The sequence below is a fragment of the Nelumbo lutea genome, chromosome 1 (assembly GCF_056320005.1).
Source record: "Nelumbo lutea isolate HS-2025 chromosome 1, American lotus-T2T, whole genome shotgun sequence".
Lineage (NCBI taxonomy): Eukaryota > Viridiplantae > Streptophyta > Magnoliopsida > Proteales > Nelumbonaceae > Nelumbo > Nelumbo lutea.
In genome coordinates this window covers 69,380,434-69,399,934 of record NC_142684.1, presented here as the reverse complement: position 1 = coordinate 69,399,934, position 19,501 = coordinate 69,380,434, and the positions used below count along the sequence as shown (strand labels likewise).

Genomic DNA, 19,501 nt, shown 5'->3' with positions numbered 1-19,501 from the left:
TCATCTGCTACCAGTAGTCAAAATAATGAGGAGTCAATAGCTAGGTTACACTTGTGGCATGCTAGGCTAGGTCATTTACCTTTTTCATCATTGCAAAGACTGTTTCCTGAATTATTCAAGGGTATTTCAAGTCAAAGTTTAGTTTGTAAAGTGTATCAGCTATCAAAACAATGTAGAACTCTTTCTCCAATTTCTAGTAATGAAATTCAAGCCCCTTTTGATTTGGTCCACTCTGATGTTTGGGGCCCTTCACCCCTTGTTTCTGTGGATGGTTTTCGTTACTTTATCAGTTTTATTAATCACTACTCACGATGCACATGGATCTACTTGTTAAAAGGACGTGATGAAGTGTCATGGATAACCATGGCATTTTGTAAAATGATTGAAACTCTTTTTGACAAGAAGATTAAGCAATAATTACATTCAGACAATGCTGCGGAATATTTTTAAAGATCCTTGAAAACCACACTCTTACCTGTATGCAACTTCAACACACTTTTAGTTTCACTTCTAAAAAACTCATTAGATGATTCTATTTATAGGATCAATATAAGAGCTTGGATTTTCCTTTAGTCTCAGGTAGAAAAGAGTACATACACAAATATGTATAGTACAGATACATAGAAAATAATACAAAATACAAAGTTTTCACTCTACATATTTGTATCTGTACTCCTTCCAAACTGAGCCATAAAGACTAAATTCATTTAGGAAGCTAATCCAAAGTAACTTCTAATTACTTTAAAACTATGACAAACGTGTAAGTACACAAGGTATTAGGAGAGGCACACGTCTTTTTGAAGCAAGGTGCAAATTTAAAAAAAAATTAAAAATGCAAAAAAACAAAAAATAATCAAAAACAATATTCATTAAAAATGCAAACTTAAATTTTATAAAAAACTAAATGTTTTTAAAAAGCTTATTTTCTCAAACTAAAATACCTAAACATAACATCAAAACATACTCAAAGTAAAAATGTAGAAATATATATATATATATATATATATATATATATATATATATATATATATATTGAAAACAATTTTAAGCACTAAACAATTGAAGCATGTGAAATTTTCAATGTCTTTGGCCTTTTCTAGTAGTTATGTTAAACAATTTGCATTCTTAGTTCTACAAATTTCTTCTATACAAACAAGTCCATGCTTGGGTCTTAAATTTTTTTGTGTATAAAATGATTAGTTTTGTAATTTAATTGTAGTTCTTATCTTTTGAAAAAATATCTTGCATTAAAAAGGATGAAAGAACACTAGAAAAAAGGGATTGTTCTCGAGCACTGACAAGTGAGCAAAACACTCTGCTTGAAAAAGTGCAAAACAGAGCTAAGGTATATGCCTCGGTTGAGGTGCAAGGTGCACCAAGTGCACACCTTTTCAAGGGGTTATGCTTGAGCCTAGGCCAGTGTTTTTAAAAGGACATGAGGCTTTTTTGTGACTGAGGCACAAGACACACGCCTTTATGAAGCAAGCTGTAAAAAGTTTTAAAATGCAAACATAAAAAATAAAAAACTGTAAGAAAATCAAAGTAAAGAAAAATTAAGTTTATGGAGAAATACCCTAGAAACAAACAGTTTTAAAATAAAAAAGATTAAAACAGTGTATAACTATATATGATAATAATAGGAGTGCAAAAGAAGATGCACTTAGGATTGGAGATCAAAAGATAACGCAATATGACCTTTTCAGTACCTTGGTTCAATAGTTCATAATAAGAGAGAGATTGAGGAGGATGTTGCCCAGCAGGATGGGCAAAATGGAGGGGGTGCATTAGAGTCTTATGTGATAGACAAATACCATTTAGATTGAAACGAAAATTTTATAAAACAGTCGTAAGGCCAGTTATGTTGTATGGAGAAAAATGTTGGGCAGTCAAGAAACAACATGTCCAAAAAATGAGTGGCAGAAATGCATATGCTGAGATGGATGAGTAGAAAACTAAAAAGGATAGAGTTAGAAATGGTGTCATTGAGAAAACCTAGGAGTATCTCCAATAGGTGATAAAATGAGATAAATTAGATTATGATGGTTTGGGCATGTTCATAGAAGATCACCACAGCACCCGTAAGAAGTGATCTGTTACAAGTCAAATAAGCTAGAAGGGATGGGGTAGACCAAAAAGGACATGGGTCAAAGTAGTTAGAAATGATTTAACGGTGGATATGGCATTACACAAAATGGAAAGAAAAAACAGGATTTGTGTTGTTAGCCCCATATATTTGTGATATTTAATAACTCTCGTTTGATCTTTGCAAATTTTTTTTACGCTGCAGCGGTTATATCGACCCCATTCAAGGATTACTCTTTGTATCGGAATCCTGCATATAAATATGCTGGAAGCATCTTCTCACTAGAAGACCTCCTGGCCTTTGCAAAGGACAAGCCACTTTCTGTCTTGATCAGCATAGAGGTCAGTGCATATGCTACAATCTTCTTTAATTATTCTGTTCTGAATGATAGAGGTACCTACTCTGAATTTAGGCACATGTAGATTGTCTTGACTGGATCTGATTAATAATTGGGTTGTGACTGGATCTTGTTGTTTCAAATCTATTAGTTAATAATTAATAAAGGTTTCCTGGAGTAGAAACCACTATCTGCTGATTCGGTCAAGCGTCTTGTGAAAGGAAGAGGGGGAAATTGTAGATTTCAGCAATAGGAAGAGAAAGAGGAAGAAAATGAGAAGAAGGTCAACTAGGATTGTGTTTCATAACCCTAGCTGCCAGCCCCTCATTCTATTTATATTTAACTTAAATATGAGATATTACAAAGATGCCCTTAGTAGGGCGGCAACTCAAACTAAATAGTTACAACTCTTTTAAAAATAAAAACTAATGGGCCCAAGGCCTAACAACTTCTTAATTTAAAAGAAAATAAACTAAACACAAATAAGCCCATTCAACACTCCCCCTCAAATTGGGAGTACATGTCATACATTCCGAACTTGTGTAGATCATGCTCCAGCTTATTCTTTGCAACACCTTTTGTGAGAACATCAGCAGGTTGCAGATCAGAAGAAATATATGGAAGACAAACTTCTTTAGAAGTTACCCTTTCTCTGATAAAATGTCTATCTACTTCAATGTGCTTGGTTCGGTCATGCTAGACTGGATTATGGGCAATATTAATTGTTGCCTGGTTATCGCAGTATAGCATCACAGGTTCTTCTGCCTGTACACCAATTTCTTCTAACAGAGAACAGATCCAGAGAAGTTCTAAAACTCCATGTGCCATGGCCCTATATTCGGTTTCTACACTTGATCTTGTCACAACTGTTTGTTTTTTACTCTTCCATGAGACTAGGTTACCCCCAACTAGGGTGCACACTCCTGAAGTTGATCTTCTGTCATCAAGGCATCCTACCCAATTTGCATCTGTATAAGCCTCTATCTTCAACTGTCCATGATCAATAAACAATATGCCTCTGCCTAGATGTCCCTTCAAATAAGCAAAGATCCTGTCAATTGCCTTCCAGTGCTAGTCTCGTGGAGCATGCATGTATTGACTCACTACACTTACTGCATAGGAGATGTCCATTCTTGTCATACACAAGTATAGTAGTCAACCCACAAGTCTTTGGTATCTCCCAAGGTCCTTTACTGGTTCACCTTTTAATCAATGGGGGTGTTAGCTGCCTTTGTTCCAAGCTTCCCTGTCTCTTGGAGGTCCAAGACATACTTCCTTTGAGAGATAAAAATTCCATGTTTCGATCTCGCAACCTCAATGCCTAAGAAGTATCTCAGTTCTCCAAGATCCTTAATCTCAAATTCCTTATGCAGGTTCCTCTTCAGACTCAATCTCACTCAGATCATTCCCAGTGACAACAATATCATCCACATAAACAATCAGGATTGACACCAAAGATCCCCTGCGCTTCACAAATAAGGTGTGATCAATTGAGTTTGAGTGTAGCCAAAAATAATCAGGGCCTTTCTGAATCTGTCAAACCATGCTCTAGGAGATTGTTTCAAGCCATATAGTGACTTTTTCAGCTTGCATACCTTTCCCTTTTCAGCACTATCATAAAAACCAGCTAGAAGATCCAAATACACATCTTCTTGCAGATCCCCATTTAGGAAAGCATTCTTCACATCCAGTTGAAACAAGGGCCAAGAGTATGAGGCAACAAGAAAAAGGAGTATCCGAATAGAGTTCATCTTTGCAACTGGCGAAAATGTCTCTAGATGTTGATCTCCTGCCATAGGGTCTTAAGGACTAAAAAATAGGCTGCAATAGATCTATCTCTTTGCCTTGTAGCAACAAACTGATTCCTCAATTGATAAGCCCTAGCAACATTCTCCCTTTGTGAATAGGTTTCTGCAACCCCATACTCTTGGCCCTTGTTTCAACTGGATGTGAAGAATGTTTTCCTAAATGGGGATCTGCAAGAAGAGGTGTATTTGGATCTTCTAGCTGGTTTTTATGATAGTGTTGAAAGGGGAAAGGTATGCAAGTTGAAGAAGTCACTATATGGCTTGAAACAATCTCCCAGAGCATGGTTTGACAGATTCAGAAAGGCCCTAGCAGTATCTGCCCATAAAAAAATTTTACTTATATGTGGCAACATGGAATTACACAACCATGTCATTACCATATAATTTTCTTGCACCCACCGGGAGTTGCCAGTTTCAGGTTTCAACTCTTCACCAGTAATATACCCCAATTTTCCACGAGCCCCAATGGTCATCTTTGCATATTGGGACCATTCCAAGTATTTTGTACCATCCAACCTAACTGTAATAATGGTCCCAGCTCCGAAGGGGTCTCCAGCACTTCCTCCCACAGGTCTCATTTCATTCCCAGGCTTACATTCAACTCTGTGTCCCTTCATGCTTCTTCAAAAGGGTATAGAAACAAATAAAAAATGTAGCAAGAACAAACAAAACACCTTCTGGAACCAACGGCACTCCTTTGGTGTCCTAGACTTTCTTCCCACGAAAGATTCCTTTTCTGTGGGATGGAAGAAGAGAGAGAAAAAGCAACCACCCTCTCTATGAGCCTCCAAACCACGTGGGACTTGAATCGCCCCTTATAAAAAACTCCAAAGAACCCTAAAAAAAATAGGGTGCCACTACCTAGGTCAAAATTGAAGAGTCCAACAAAAACATGACTCTTCCCTTTTCTCCAGTTTTTCCTGATTCTGATGAGAAACCCTAGACCAGCTACAGGGCATACAGATCCATCAAGAAAATCCAAAAACTAGGCTTACCTGAGAGTTTTGATCAGCCTCTTAAATCTCCATGCAGTCGGCCGATCTAGGGCTACATGAGAGAATCACTTCCAAAACCTTCAACCTGCTCTGATACCAAGTAGAAACCACTATCTGTTGATTCGGTCAAGCTTCTTGTGAAAGGAAGAGGGAAAAGTTGTAGATTTCAGCAATAGGAAGAGAAAGAGGAAGAAAATGATAAGAAGGTCAATTAGGATTGTGTTTCATAATCCTAGCCGCCAGCCCCTCATTTTATTACAAAGATGTCTTTAGTAGGGCGGCAACTCAAACTAAATAGTTACAATTCTTTTAAAAAATAAAAAATAATGAGCTCAAGGCCCAACAACTTCTTAATTTAAAAAAAAAATAAACTAAACACAAATCAGCCCATTCAACACCTGGTTTTCTTGTAATTTTTGTTACATATATGTCTAGAAGGGTAAAATTCATAGACAGTATATAAGATAATTTTGGTTAAGAACACTTGTTTTATCAACATATAAACAATATACTATTTTACTGTTATTTTATCATGGCGACACTATCAAAAGTGAAGTTCAAAGTTGTTATTATCATAGGCAATTATGGATGTCAAGTACTATTGGGTCAGACCCTATTATCCCAATTAATAATTGGTTTGGTTCTGAGTCTGTCTTATAGAATCGATTAATAATCTGTTTGGGACTGGTACACGCTTTCCCAATTCAGACCCAACAATGATGGTTACAAATTTAAATCCCCCCCCCTCCAATGAAAAAGAAAAAAAGAAAAAAGATAGGATAAGGACTTCAAAAAACAAAGTTGGCTGAATTGATAAAATCAGTCACTTTCACAAAATAATACCAAATCCATGAGTAGAAAAAGAATCAATTCATACAAAATTGCCTCGCATCAAAACTGTCATAAGAGATGGTTGTCAATTTTGTCCTCCTCCCCTCTCTATTCTCTCTTCTCTCTCTGAAATGGCCAGAGGTGGCAAACTGGCATCAAAGAACAATGACTTTCAGTCACATCTAGTGGAGCAGCTACTGGGAATTGACTATTGTATCACCAGCCTCATTGGTGTGAATACCCTCCTTCACCAGAATCTTGTATATTTTATTAGTTCTTCTTTTTCTTTTTCTGATGGTTGATTAAGACATGGAGAATCTGCTTGGCTCAGAGAGAGAGAGAGAGAGAGAGAGAGAGAGAGAGGTGGGGCGGGATGCCAAAATTTGGGAAGGATCACCAAGTAGATGAGTTATAAGTTGGATAGATTCCTTGTGTTTGTCAGAAATTACCATCCCTAAATGCAACTAAAAATTTTACAAAAACAAAATCAGAATTTGTGTAATGGGTTAATATGGATAGGGCTCAGCCAACTAAAAACTAGGGCTGCAAACAGAATGGATTGGATGGTAAGGGGTATATCCAATCCGATCTGATAATATATCAACAGATCTAAATTTAATAACAATCGGTCGAATTTCCAAGATTATGATTCAAATTTGAATATCTTACCAGATATCCAATTTGATTTGGATTATAGTAAAAAAGCATGGTGATATAATATAAATAATATATTACTTTTATTATTATATATACATATTATATAATATAATAGATAATATTTCACAACTAATGGATCGGATCAGGTCATGACAGTTCAGATCAGGGTATATTCGAAATTGATCCGTTAACTAAAAGGATTGACTTCCAATTTGATCCAATGTGTTAGGATCAAGGGAGATATCCGAATCCAGCTTTTACCAGATTGAATCCAGATTCGAACTAGTTCTGATGCAACTTCTGTGCAGCCCTACTAAAAACAGATGTTTTCCTTGATGTATAGCTAATTCATTATGGTGGCGTAAGACCAGAAAATTTACATGTGACATCCAGGCACCAGGGGTAGGCTCTTAGGAACCAATATCTCTCACCAAACAGCTTTAGTTAGCTAAAACTTCAAATATGACCCACTTGCTTTGGGGTTTAGATGGAGAAGAGTAAAAAACTGTAAATGATAACCTAGAAAATTTCTGTATCTGGAGAATAAGAAGATATTGTGTTGTTGCTATCTACTAGCAGGTCCCTTCTCTGGTGCACATTCAGCATTTGTACACACTAGTGGGGAGGATGGCTACTTCTCGTGGGACTTGAACCTTATTTGTATCCTTCTTAGAGTTGTCATCATTTTCAACTGGATCATGACATTTATTTTCCTTCTCTGCAGAATGCAGCCTATCTTGCAAAGAATCTGGGCTTTATCATAACCAATGCAGTGATTGATGCTTTAAACCAGTCTAGCTATAACGAAACCAACCAGAAGGTTATGATCCAGTCCAGTAACAGCTCTGTTTTAATCAAGTTCAAGGAGAAAACCAATTATCAATTGGTATACAAAGTTGATGAAGATATCCGCGATGCTGATAACTCCTCCATCATGGACATCAAGAAATTTGCTCATTCTGTGGCAATCACAAAGTAATCTGTATTTCCTATGAATGAATTCTTCCTCACTGGTGATACCAACATTGTACCAAAGCTACAGTCAGCAAACCTCACTGTGTACGTATATTTATTCAGGAATGAGTTTGTCTCTCAAGCATGGGACTTCTTTGCAGACCCTACTGTTGAGATCAATTCTTTTGTCATGGGAGCCGGGATCAATGGAATCATCACCGACTTCCCAGGGACAGCTAATGCATACAGAAGTGCTGATCCTACTCGATGGAGATGCTATTGTTCCTTCCTCTACCTCATTCTAATTGTAATCCATTTTATAATTCAACAATTTCAATATTAAGTTAGTGATGGTGTTGGTGCTTCATATTAAATTGTTAATGCAGATAACCGATGTTTGAAGATGGGCAACAAAAAACCAGGCTATATGAAGCTTACTCCACCTGGCGGTCTGCTGCCAATTGTGAATGCTGCACTTTTACCTCCTGCTGAGGCTCCAAACCCTGTCCTGACAGAATCTGATGTAGCAGAGCCACCATTACCTTCGGTTACGAAGAACACATCAACCAGTGGAAATGGGACAGTTGCTTCTCCTCCAACCTCACCAAAGCCAAGCGGACAGCCAGAGTACTACTTATGTCTTATTTTCATCTTTGGGCATTTTCCTCACAACTCTTCTGCTTCTCTGAAACCATGAACTTACTACTGTGCCTTGTCACCCAAAAATCGACGCCAATGCACACTGCATGTCCTCCATTCTCCAGAACCAGTTCTGTAACCATTCAATGTATTCATGTATTGCTATATCGCTGTTTCAGGTTGTAGGTGGTTTGGATTCTGTTTTTCTGATTCGACTTAATTCCTGGGTCACTTTTAAAATGTAGTTTTGCTTATTATTCCTCTTCCTTTTTGGAGAATGCGAATGCCTGTAAACATTTTCTTGTACACCATTGTAAAATTATTCATTGTTTGGTTTCTCGTGCTGTAGAACTGGTATTAGTAGAGTCCGGATCTGCTGAAGGAAAAAAAAAAAAAATAAATCTCTGAAAACACAGAATCTCCCATGTGGATAAGTTTATCGGAGAGCTTGACGTCTGAAAACCAAGTGCTCTGCGAGGTTAAGGACAAAATGGTAATAAACTACTCAACTTCTGAGTATAAAATTCGTCCTTGAGCCAAGGATCATCAATTCATTACCTCTTTCCAGTCTCCACCTCTCCTTTTCCCTAATTTGTGTGATTCATAATATCATATGTAACATTTATGTCCTGTCAAAAATGGAGTAATCAACATTGGTGAATAGTGTGACAGGACATAGGCACCTGTGAAGGAAACCTTTTTCTTAGGAGATAATATCTCAAAAACCAATCAGGAGGAAACCACTGAATGAGAGATAACATAATGCGAACGGAAAGTGATGACTGTCAACCAAAGAGTGAAAGAGGGAAAGCATCTCTCTGCTATTATGCTTCATGGGTAAGCAACATACTTCCACGCAAGAGAAGTTTATGGAATCACTGAAGCTTTTCTTTTTCGTTTTTCCCGCCTTCTTTTGGCAATTGACAAAAAAACTAAGGGATAAAAATTATGATGAATCAATTTTTGGTGATGTATCAATTTTTTGTGTTAAGTACCTCGTCATTTGGTCTGCTTCCAAGTGGCTGATGACTCAGATGCTGAAGCGAACTTTTGCTGGATGAGGACCTGGATGCCAAGCTGATCAGGGCAAGGTGGGGGAAAATTAGGTGCCGAGTTAACTGGGCCGAGCTGGGCAGGTTAGGTGTCGAACTGACTGGGCCGAACTAGGCAAGTTAGGTGACGAGCTGACTAGGCCTAGCTAGGCAAGTTAAGTGACGAGCAGACCAGAGTGCCAAGCTACCTATTAGGTGCTGAGCTGACTAGAGGATCGAGCTACCTATTAGTTGCCGAGCTGACCAGAGGGTCGAGCTGCCTATTAGTTGTTGAGCTGACCAGAGGGCCGAGCTGCCTATTAGTTGTTGAGCTGACCAGAGGGCCGAGCTACCTGGTGGCGAGCTGGATTGATTGTTGAGCTTCGTAGTTCTTTAGAGACCTACAAGGAATCAATGTTAGAGGACCCGGGGTGGCTAACCCGGCGAGGTCACTCCGATGCTTAAGTCAGTATTCTCATAGTAGATTGTGAGCTAAAAATCACAAAGTATGAGAGCTAGAATATGCTTACTTGCCCCCCCCCCCACTATGCCATTGGGGTTGGTGCCTTTATATAGGCATTGTTTGGCATGGGCTTCACACACCGCATCCGAGATTTCAGAGAAGTCGCCTAAGTGGTCCGAGATTCCCAGAGGCAACCGCCATGCACATTGGCCACCCACCGAATCGTTCGGCACGTGGGCCAACTTCCAAGGATCGTGTGAGTGTTAGGATATGCATGCTGAATTTGTCGACGAGTGTGTCTCGTAGGTCACCAGGTTGGTGCCTGTGCCAGGCTGCCAGTTTGGCACCTGGGCCAGGCCTCCTGGCCGCCAGGTCATGCTTGTGCCAAACTACCAGGCTGCCAGGTCACGCCTGTGCCAAGTCGCTAGGTCACGCATGTGCCAGGCCGCTAGTTCACGGCAGGGCCAGGCTGCCAGGTCGCTCCTGTGCAAGGCCGCCAGTTCACGCCTAGACCAGGCTGCTAGTTCGCGCCTGTGCCAGGCCGCCAGGTCGCACCTATGCCAGGCCACCAGGTCGCGCCTGTGCCAAACCATCAGGTTGCGCCTGGGCCAAACCACCAGGTCACGCCTGGGCCAAGCTGCCCGGTGGGACACCATCAACTTGACTAAGGCAAGTTGTTGCCTAAGTGGTTCCAGGTGTCACCTAGTTGTTCCGAGGTGCCATGTGTCACAATATCATAGGAGGGCCAAATCCGCCCTCATCATTTGCCCCCCACTCCCGAGCTGAAAGTAACTCGACGAAGGGTGTAGATTGCTCCTTTTGACCTGAAATGACTAATTCGATGAGCTTGTAAGCGTCGATTCAATTCCTTAGGCTCTGGGAGCGATTCACAATTCACTCTCCTTACCCTTGATTTTGCTCATGCCGAAGAGGTGATTAGTCTTATGCGGTGCCAAAGTCTTTGCTAGTTCAGCACTTTATCCCTTAGACTCTGGGAGCGACTCGTAGTCCACTCTCCTTGATCTTTGATATTGCCCATGCCGAAGAGGCTACTAGGAGCTCAACCTATGGGGGCAGAACTAGTAACTTTAGGTCACCAGCTCCCACGGGAGCCTTGGAAGGCTTGACCGGTAGGGGTGTCCATGCAGTCTGTTGGTCGCCTACTCCCGTGGAAGCCACGAAGAGCTCATCTTTGTAAAGGGTACCTCGCGAAGAGGACTGATGAGGCTTTATCCGAGTTGAAGTAAATTTGGTAGAGTTGCTTAGTCTGTTGGCCATCCACTTCCTGCATAGTCTTTGAGTTCTTAAAAAATGGAAACTAGAAAGTGAGAGCTTTTAGTTTCTAAAAGGTGAGAACTTAGCTTTCTAGAAGAAGAGGACTTAGCCTTTCGGAGGATGAGAACTTAGCCTTTTGTAGCATTTCCCACAGACGGCACCAATTGATGAATCAATTTTTGGTGATGTATCATTTTTTGTGCTAAGTACTTAGTCATTTGGTCTGCTTCCAAGTGGCTGATGACTTAGAGGCCGAAGTGAACTTTTGTTGGATGAGGACCTGGATGCTGAGCTGACCAGGCCGAGCTAGGGGCAGGTTAGGTGCCGAACTAACTGGGTCGAGCTAGGCAGGTTAGGTGACGAGCTGACCAGAGTGCCGAACTGACCAGAGGGCTGAGCTGCCTATTAGTTTCCGAGCTGACCAGAGGGCCAAGCTGCCTGGTGGTGACCTGGATTGATTGTTGAGCTTCGTAGTTCTTTAGAGACCTGCAAGGAATCAATGTCAGAGGAGCCGGGGTGGCTAACCCGGCGAGGTCGCTCCGATGCTTAAGTCAATACTCTCATAGTAGACTGTGAGCTAAAAATCACAAAGTATGAGAGCTAGAATATGCTTACTTGCCCCCCCCATGCCATTGGGGTTGGTGCTTTTATATAGGCATTGTTTGGCATGGGCTTCATGCACCGCATCCGAGATTTCCGAGAAGTCACTTAAGTGGTCCGAGATTCCCAGAGGCAACCGCCATGCATGTTGACTACCCTCCGGATCGTTCGGCATGTGGGCCAACTTCCAAGGATCGTGGGAGTGTTAGGATATGCATGCCAAATTTATCGGTGAGCACATCTTGCAGGCCACCAGTTCGGCACTTGGGCCAGGCCGCCAGGTTGCGCCAGGGCCAAGCTGCCAGTTCGCGCTTGTGCCAGGCCGCCAGGTCACGCCAGGGCCAGGCTGCCAGGTCGCGCCAGGGCCAGGTCACACTAGGGTCAGGCCGCTAGGTCGCGCCTGTGCCACGCCGCCAGGTTGCGCCTGGCCCAGGCCACCCGGTGAGACACCATCAACTTGACTAAGGCAAGTTGTTGTCTAGGAGGTTCCAGGTGTCACCTAATTGTTCCGAGGTGACATGTGTCAGAATATCATTCGAGGGCCAATTCAGAGTCACGGAGATATGCTCAAAAAGTTATGAAGGCAGCTTGCGTAATGCACTGCATTTAATGCGGCATTACTAACACTTCAAATATAGCTGATGAACTCCGCAAGCTATTCAAGTTTTATCTGACACTACAAAATAGGAGAATCAACTCAACATGTAGACATAAGACATTAGCTTCCTGGTACAACCTAAATGAATAAAAGTATATTGTAAATGAATATACTTTATGAGTTTATTGTAAATGAATAAAAGTTTATTGTATGTTTTGTATGTTAGACAGTTTTGTATGCCCTTAGCTTCAATCAAGATGATGCAGTTTATGAGTTTATTGTAAATGAATAAAAGTAAATATTCATTTTCCCTTGGTATGTTTCTGTGTAATACCCTTAAACTGGACACTTAACGAGATTCGTGTTAGTTTAGAATGTTCATAGCCAATGGGTCGGTCTGGGGAGACCTACCCTGACAGGGCTAACACTGTGGTGCCACCAAGTCGGTTGGGGTGGCCTGTCTCAGCTGCCAGGGTGAGACCCTACGCATATACAGTGTATGATTAATTGAATCTATGAACTGGACCAAATTTCTAGTATTTCCTTGGACCTTGGAGATTGATGGGAAAAACTGGAAAGTTGCACCCGACCCCTTGACTCGATTATGATACTGCACTAGGTGTCGGATTAGGCTGTCTTTGACATACCATTGAGTGAGATTCTTAGCGGGGGTCAAAATCTAAGTATGTTGAGACAGTCTGAGAATTCATCTAAGTGGGTGATCATAGTGACAAGATCAGCCCCTTTGTCAGACAAAGGTAATGATCGGGATGCACTCTCACTGATGGAAACCTAGACTTCCAGCAACCGATTTCAATCGTTGAGATTTGTTTTGCAAAATATATTTTATATGAGATATAAAAGTATATATATTATGGTTTCTAAAATGATTTGCAAAAGGTTTTAATTCCCGAGATCCATATAAGCAAAGAGTGCAACACTGTTCCTTGCAGCCGAGGGAGAGGTCCTCTCTTATCAGGCAGTGTATGATCATTATGGACTGAAAGGTTAAGTGTAAGACCATTGAGGATAATACCTGATGGGCTAATCTTGCATCTGCTCACAGTCCCTGGGTGTTACGAGGTGGCTTGGCCCAGGGATCACTTAGGGTAAGTGTTGGGCCCATAGAGCCCATGAGATGGGTTTCAGAGGGTGCATTGTCCATAACAGTGTATTCGACCAAGCCTTGTAACAAAGGCTGGGCTGAACCCATGTGGCTGATGTGTAAATCAATATTTGGGTCCCACGCCATACAAGGAAGCTCAACTAGGCAGCAGTTTGGAAGGCCAAGTGAATACATAACCTTAAATGGGCCTTAAGCCCATTTCGAACTGGGCTGATTTGATTAGTCACTTAAAGGGGCGAATTCTAAGATGGATCAGCTGATAGGTTTGGACCCAAACCCTATCCACTTAGAGAGTCCAAGACCTAAATAAGATTTATATCTGAAAGCCTCCTAATTAGATTAGGAGATGGCTGATCTAATCTACAGATAAGATAAGGGTTATCCCTTATCACTTAAAGGGACTTCTAATCCAAATATGATTTGGATCATCAACTCCTAATGGGATTAGGATCTTATCCATTTAAGAATATAAAAGTAGGAGGGGGCGGTAGCCTTTTGACATGCAACCAACACGTTCTTGTCTTCAGAGTTGAAATCACAAGAAGGGAGAATTTTGCACCCTGCGAATACTCTCTTGCCGCCTCCTTCCTGCAGTCGCCGCCTCCAGTAGTTCAATCTCCTACTCTCTACAAGAGTAATCAAGATTTGATCTTGATACCAATCTTTTGGAGAAAAGATTGATTGGAGTTGTATTCACAAGCCATCATGTTGATTCTTGCAAAGGGTCAAGTTCTTTTGGAAGAACAATGTTGATTCTGCTCCATCTTGCATTACGTCATCTTCAGTGGGAGCAGATTTTGGATCCTTCCTTGGGCGTGAATACCTCCATTGAGAGATATTATTTCTCTGTATCAGGTATAATCCCTTCCTACTCCTTTTGGTTCAGATCTGGTTTAGTTTATGGTTCAAGAATGAACCTTGAAAATATGATTTTCTAAATAGGGAATGTGATTCCCATTTGAAGGGAGAGAAAAATTTTTGAAATTCGCCCCCTTATTCCGCAATCTTTGGGCGTCCATAGGATGGATATCCTATACCTTTAGTGGTATCAGAGCCATGGTTCAAATCTTGAACCAATTTGTTTCAGATCTGAACCTGCGCAAATGGGCAGAAGGCATTCTACCCGATTTGCACAGATATGGGTTTTGGGAAACTTGTTCCCAAAATTGATGGGCAAATAATCTGAAATTAATTTTCTATAACTCTGATCATTATTTAAAACTATTCTTTATGATTTTCTTGATTTATGGAATGTTCGTACAAGAGGAGATCGAATTCTTGGTTTGCGTAGGGAACCTACAAGATTTGAAATTTCTTGATTTATTCATTACATTTGGTCTGTAAATAATTTTTTTTTATTTTTAGACTGAATGTATAGGTATTCGATCTGATGTAATCATTAATAGAAATAGGATTTCTATTTATTTTATTTTTGGATCGAAGATGGCGGCGCAGAAAGGGAGATTTCACAGAGAAGAAGATTTCGTGGATGGGAGAAATACAATCTGTGATTTGCAGATTATGAAACTGCAAACTATGGTCTAACCTTTGTTTTGCAGGATGGATTGTGCGAACAGCCCTGTTTGACTGATTCTTGTTTTGCTTTATCAGTTTTTTAATTTCATATTATTTTCTTGAATTAAAGATTTAATTAAAGATCAAACCCTAGACCCATTTGAACCAAGATTGGTTCAAACTGTTTGGACCAAATCTAGGGTTTAATCAAGGCTGAAAGTCAGCCCTAATTTTCCCACTAATGGGCCTGAGGATTGATATTTAATTAAATGGTTAATTCGGCCCAACCTATAAAGGCCCAATTTTAAATAATTAAAATTGCCAAAAACCCACTTCAAAGGATAAAGCTATATGGGCCGAACTGGGTAACCCTAATTCAGCCCATATACCTAGATAATATTATTGGTTAATATTATGAATTTAAAACGGGCTTCCAATGGGCCTTACAGATGATTAATTGATTGGATCAATTTATCCCTGCATGAGATTTATGGATGTGTGATGTGCTACGTACATGGGTCATAAGTGCTTGGCCCATGCTTGCGCACACCATGGCTGAATGCACATCATTGCCATGGTGTCCCTTTTGGTCATTGGGTGACCTCCCTCAGTGGTGGGCCCCACACCTCATCAAGAGGCTACGTGCGAAACCCTAGCCGATTAAGGCCCACCGAAATCTGACTTTATGAAAGTCAGTGGGAGCCACTTTAGTTTGACCTAAATCAAACTAGGACATAATAACTGTTCCCTCCATCTAATATGAATGCATGTGATAGGGAGATTCATATTATGAACTCTCTAAAGGCCTTCCATCATTAACATGAGGATGAGTCCTTTAGTAATGAGGAAACGCACCAGAAAATGGGCTATCCATTTGCTGTTGGGCTTGTCTGAGTGTTTCATAAGATAATAGGGGCGTCATAGATCGATGTGGGAGGGGCTTCACCAGAAAATGGGAACTCTCTCACGATACCTTGGCGTTCACGAATATGATGGGTAAGCACTCACTAGACAGAAAGGTTTACCTGAAAACGGCTCTGAACCTTGTCTGACAGATGCCAAAGGGAAAACTCATATGATGAGTAGATATGATCCTTCACAGAAAGGTGGTGGGGTTATGCAGTTGAAACAGTTGGCTCCATGCACCCTATGTGATTTCCCACATTTCCAGAGATAACCCATAGTCTCTGTCACTGAGAAAGGAGGGAAATCTCAGAGATGAATAAATGGAAATAGATCGTAGATTAAAATCCATATCTATGTAATGAACATGAATCAAATTAGGTTGTGGACTGATGTTTGCTCTTTTATCAGAAAAATGGCAAACGGATCATTTGCAAAACTTCTAGACGACAACAAGCTTAAGGGCCCAAACAATGCCGATTGGTACAGGAACCTTATGCTGGTCCTAGCTTCTGAAAAGCTAGACAAAGTGGCAAAGAATCGTGCCCCGGAGTGTCCAGGCGATAGGGCTTCTGAGGCCTGAAGGAGAGACTATCAGGAATTGGAGGAGAAAAACTCCCTTGCCCGGTGTTACATCATTGCCTCCTTGGACAACTCAATACAGAGGCAGTTCGATCAGATCGAACTTGCCAAGGACATATTGGACAGTCTCAGGACAATGTATGAAGAGCAGAATCGTTCTACTCGACAAAAGGTCTTGAAACAGTTCATGATCGCACAAATGACCAAGGGCCAACAAGATCACGACCATTGTCTTCAGATGATGGGATACATCAACGAACTGGAGGCTCTTGGATCCGGGCTGGACCTTACGACCCAGATAGATGCTATCCTCAATTTTTTGCCTCCTTCCTTTAATCCATTCATTATGAACTATAATATGAACAAGCTGAATGCCAACTTACAAGAGCTCAGCAATATGTTGCAAAGAGCCGAAGAACAGATTAGAAAGGATGAGCCTGTAGCTATGCTTGTTGAAGCTAGCAAGACAGGCAAGAGAAAGAGGAAGGCAAAGAAGCCTCAGAAGAAAGCCACTAAGGGTAAGAAGTAGAAGAAAGACAAAGCATCGGATGTCTGTCACTTCTATAAGAAGATCGGCCACTAGAAAAGGAACTGTCCTGCCTACCTGGAATCCAAGAAAGGTAATTTCGAAACTTGTGTTATAAAACCAATTTATTGGTAGCTTCTGCGTCCTGGTGTATTGACTTTGGGGCTTCAACTCATGCGTGTAACTCACTGTAGGGGTTCAAGGTAAGCAGAAGGTTGAGTGAAGGAGAAATCACACTATACTTGGGGACTACTGCAACTCTTGCAGCCGCGGCCATAGAAACTGTGGAATTACTATTTAGAGAAGGAACAATTGTACTGAAAGATTGTCTTTATGTACAAAATTTAAAGAGAAATTTGATTTCTATCTCAAAACTGTGTGCAGACGGTTATTCTGTCTTCTTTAGTAATACGACTACTATTAAGAGGAATAACAGATTCATCGCATACGGGGAAATGGAGAACGGTCTCTATGTTCTACATCCTTCTCTAGAAACTAACATAACCGAAACTATGTCGGCTGAAATCCCCAAGAAGAGAGTCCGTGATACAGTTAATCCCACGTGCATGTGGCATTACTGACTTGGCCACATCGGTGTTGACTGAATCACAAGGTTGGTTAAGGATGGTCCTTTGGATTTTCTAACTGTAGAAGATCTTCCCACCTGTGAGCCTTGCCTACAAGGCAAGATGACAAAATGACCATTTAACGGTAAGCCTGAAAGATGTACAGGCATGCTTGACCTAATACATACTGATGTATGTGGTCCCCTGAGTGTTAGGACACGAAATCAACACGTGTATTTCATCACCTTCATAGATGATTTTTCATGATATGGTTACGTGTACCTAATGAGACACAAGTCTGAATCCTTTGAAAAGTTCAAAGAGTTTAGACAAGAGGTCGAGAAATAGTTAGGGAGAGAAATTAAAGCCCTTCAATCAGATCGAGGTGGCCAGTATCTCTCTAACGAATTCAGGGACTACTTAAAGGACAATGGGATAGTATCACAATTAGCTCCTCCTACTACACCACAACTTAATGGTGCTTCAGAGAGGAGGAATAGGACCTTATTGGATATGGTCAGGTCGCTTCTCATACACTCAGAGTTATCCACATCCTTTTGGGGTTACGCATTAGAGACCGCGATTTACATACTGAATCGGGTTCCAACCAAATCTGTTCCGAATACTCCATATGAACTTTGGACCAGAAAGAAACCAAGTGTCAGACACTTGAAGATTTGGGGTTATCCAGCACACGTTAAAAGAACGAGTGTAGACAAGTTGGAATCCAAGACCAGCCATTGCCTATTTGTAGGCTACCCAAAAGGCTTTGTAGGTAACCTATTCTATGACCTAAGTGAGCAGAAGGTGTTCTGCAGTCAAAATGCACAATTCTTGGAAACCGATTTCATCCTGGACACCCATCGTCAGGAAGTTGTTCTTGATGAGGAGAGCTCAGGAGCAGTGAGAGATGTCACATAAGTTCCAGGTAGCGACCAACCTAGAAAATCCACTTGGGTATCCAGGCCACCAGTCCGTTATGGTTATGATCAGGATAGTTACCTGGTGAAAACCTTGACTAGTGAGGAGGATCCCGTGACTTACGCGGAAGCTATGTTGGACATAGATTCCCAGAAGTGGGTGGAGGCCATGAGAGTAGAGATGGACTCAATGGAGACCAATGGAATCTGGACTCTAGTAGATCCACCCTCCGGGGTAAAAGTAATCGGTTGCAAATGGATTTACAAGAGGAAGAAGGGCCCCGATGGTAGGGTTGACACCTTCAAAGCTCGTCTTGTGGCGAAAGGGTACACTCTGAAAGAGGGCATCGATTATGATGAAACCTTTTCGCCTGTGGCCATGCTTAAATCCATTAGGATCTTGCTCGTTGTAGCAGCATACCATGATTATGAGATTTGGCAGATGGATGTCAAAACTACATTCCTGAATGGAGATCTTACTAAAGATATCTATATGCAGCAACCGCAAGGCTTCATTGCTACAGGTCAGGAAAACATGGTATGTAAACTTAATAGATCCATTTATGGACTTAAGCAAGCTTCTAGAAGTTGGAACATCCGTTTTGACTCTGCTGTCAAATCGTTTGACTTCAAGCAGAATCCGGATGAACCCTGTGTCTATAGGAAGTACAGTGGAGATAAGGTTACCTTCTTGGTTTCTGTATGTAGATGACATTCTACTCATTGGGAATGATGCAGGAATGTTAACTACGGTGAAAGTACGGCTTTCACAGTAATTCTCCATGAAAGATCTTAGAGAAGCCTCCTATATACTGGGTCTTTGACTCTATAGAGATAGATCGAAGCGGATAATAGGATTATCCCAATCTGCCTACATTGACAAAATAGTCAAAAGATACAGCATGGAGAACTCCAAGAAAGGAAATGTTCCTTTCAGGCACAGAGTCAATCTCTCCAAGAAGATGTCTCCCAAGACTTCTAAGGAGATTGATGGCATGAAAGACATTCCCTATGCCTCTGCCGTAGAAAGCATCATGTATGCCATGCTGTGCACTTGTAGGCCTTATCCTCATCCCTTCTAAATCGGATGGA

At 41.0% G+C, this 19,501-nt stretch overlaps 1 long non-coding RNA gene across 3 annotated transcripts; it reads left to right on the top strand.

Annotated features, from left to right (window-relative positions):
- The first annotated feature begins 7,089 nt into the window (after positions 1-7,089).
- LOC148875147 (uncharacterized) lies at positions 7,090-8,610 on the top strand. 3 transcript variants are annotated; one of them, XR_016105592.1, is made up of 3 exons: positions 7,090-7,351; positions 7,436-7,972; positions 8,052-8,610. It is a non-coding gene; the product is annotated as an uncharacterized LOC148875147 (long non-coding RNA). The 3 variants fall into 3 exon arrangements; XR_016105593.1 differs by having other exon boundaries at positions 7,090-7,770; XR_016105591.1 differs by having other exon boundaries at positions 7,090-7,972.
- The last annotated feature ends 10,891 nt before the right edge of the window (positions 8,611-19,501 follow it).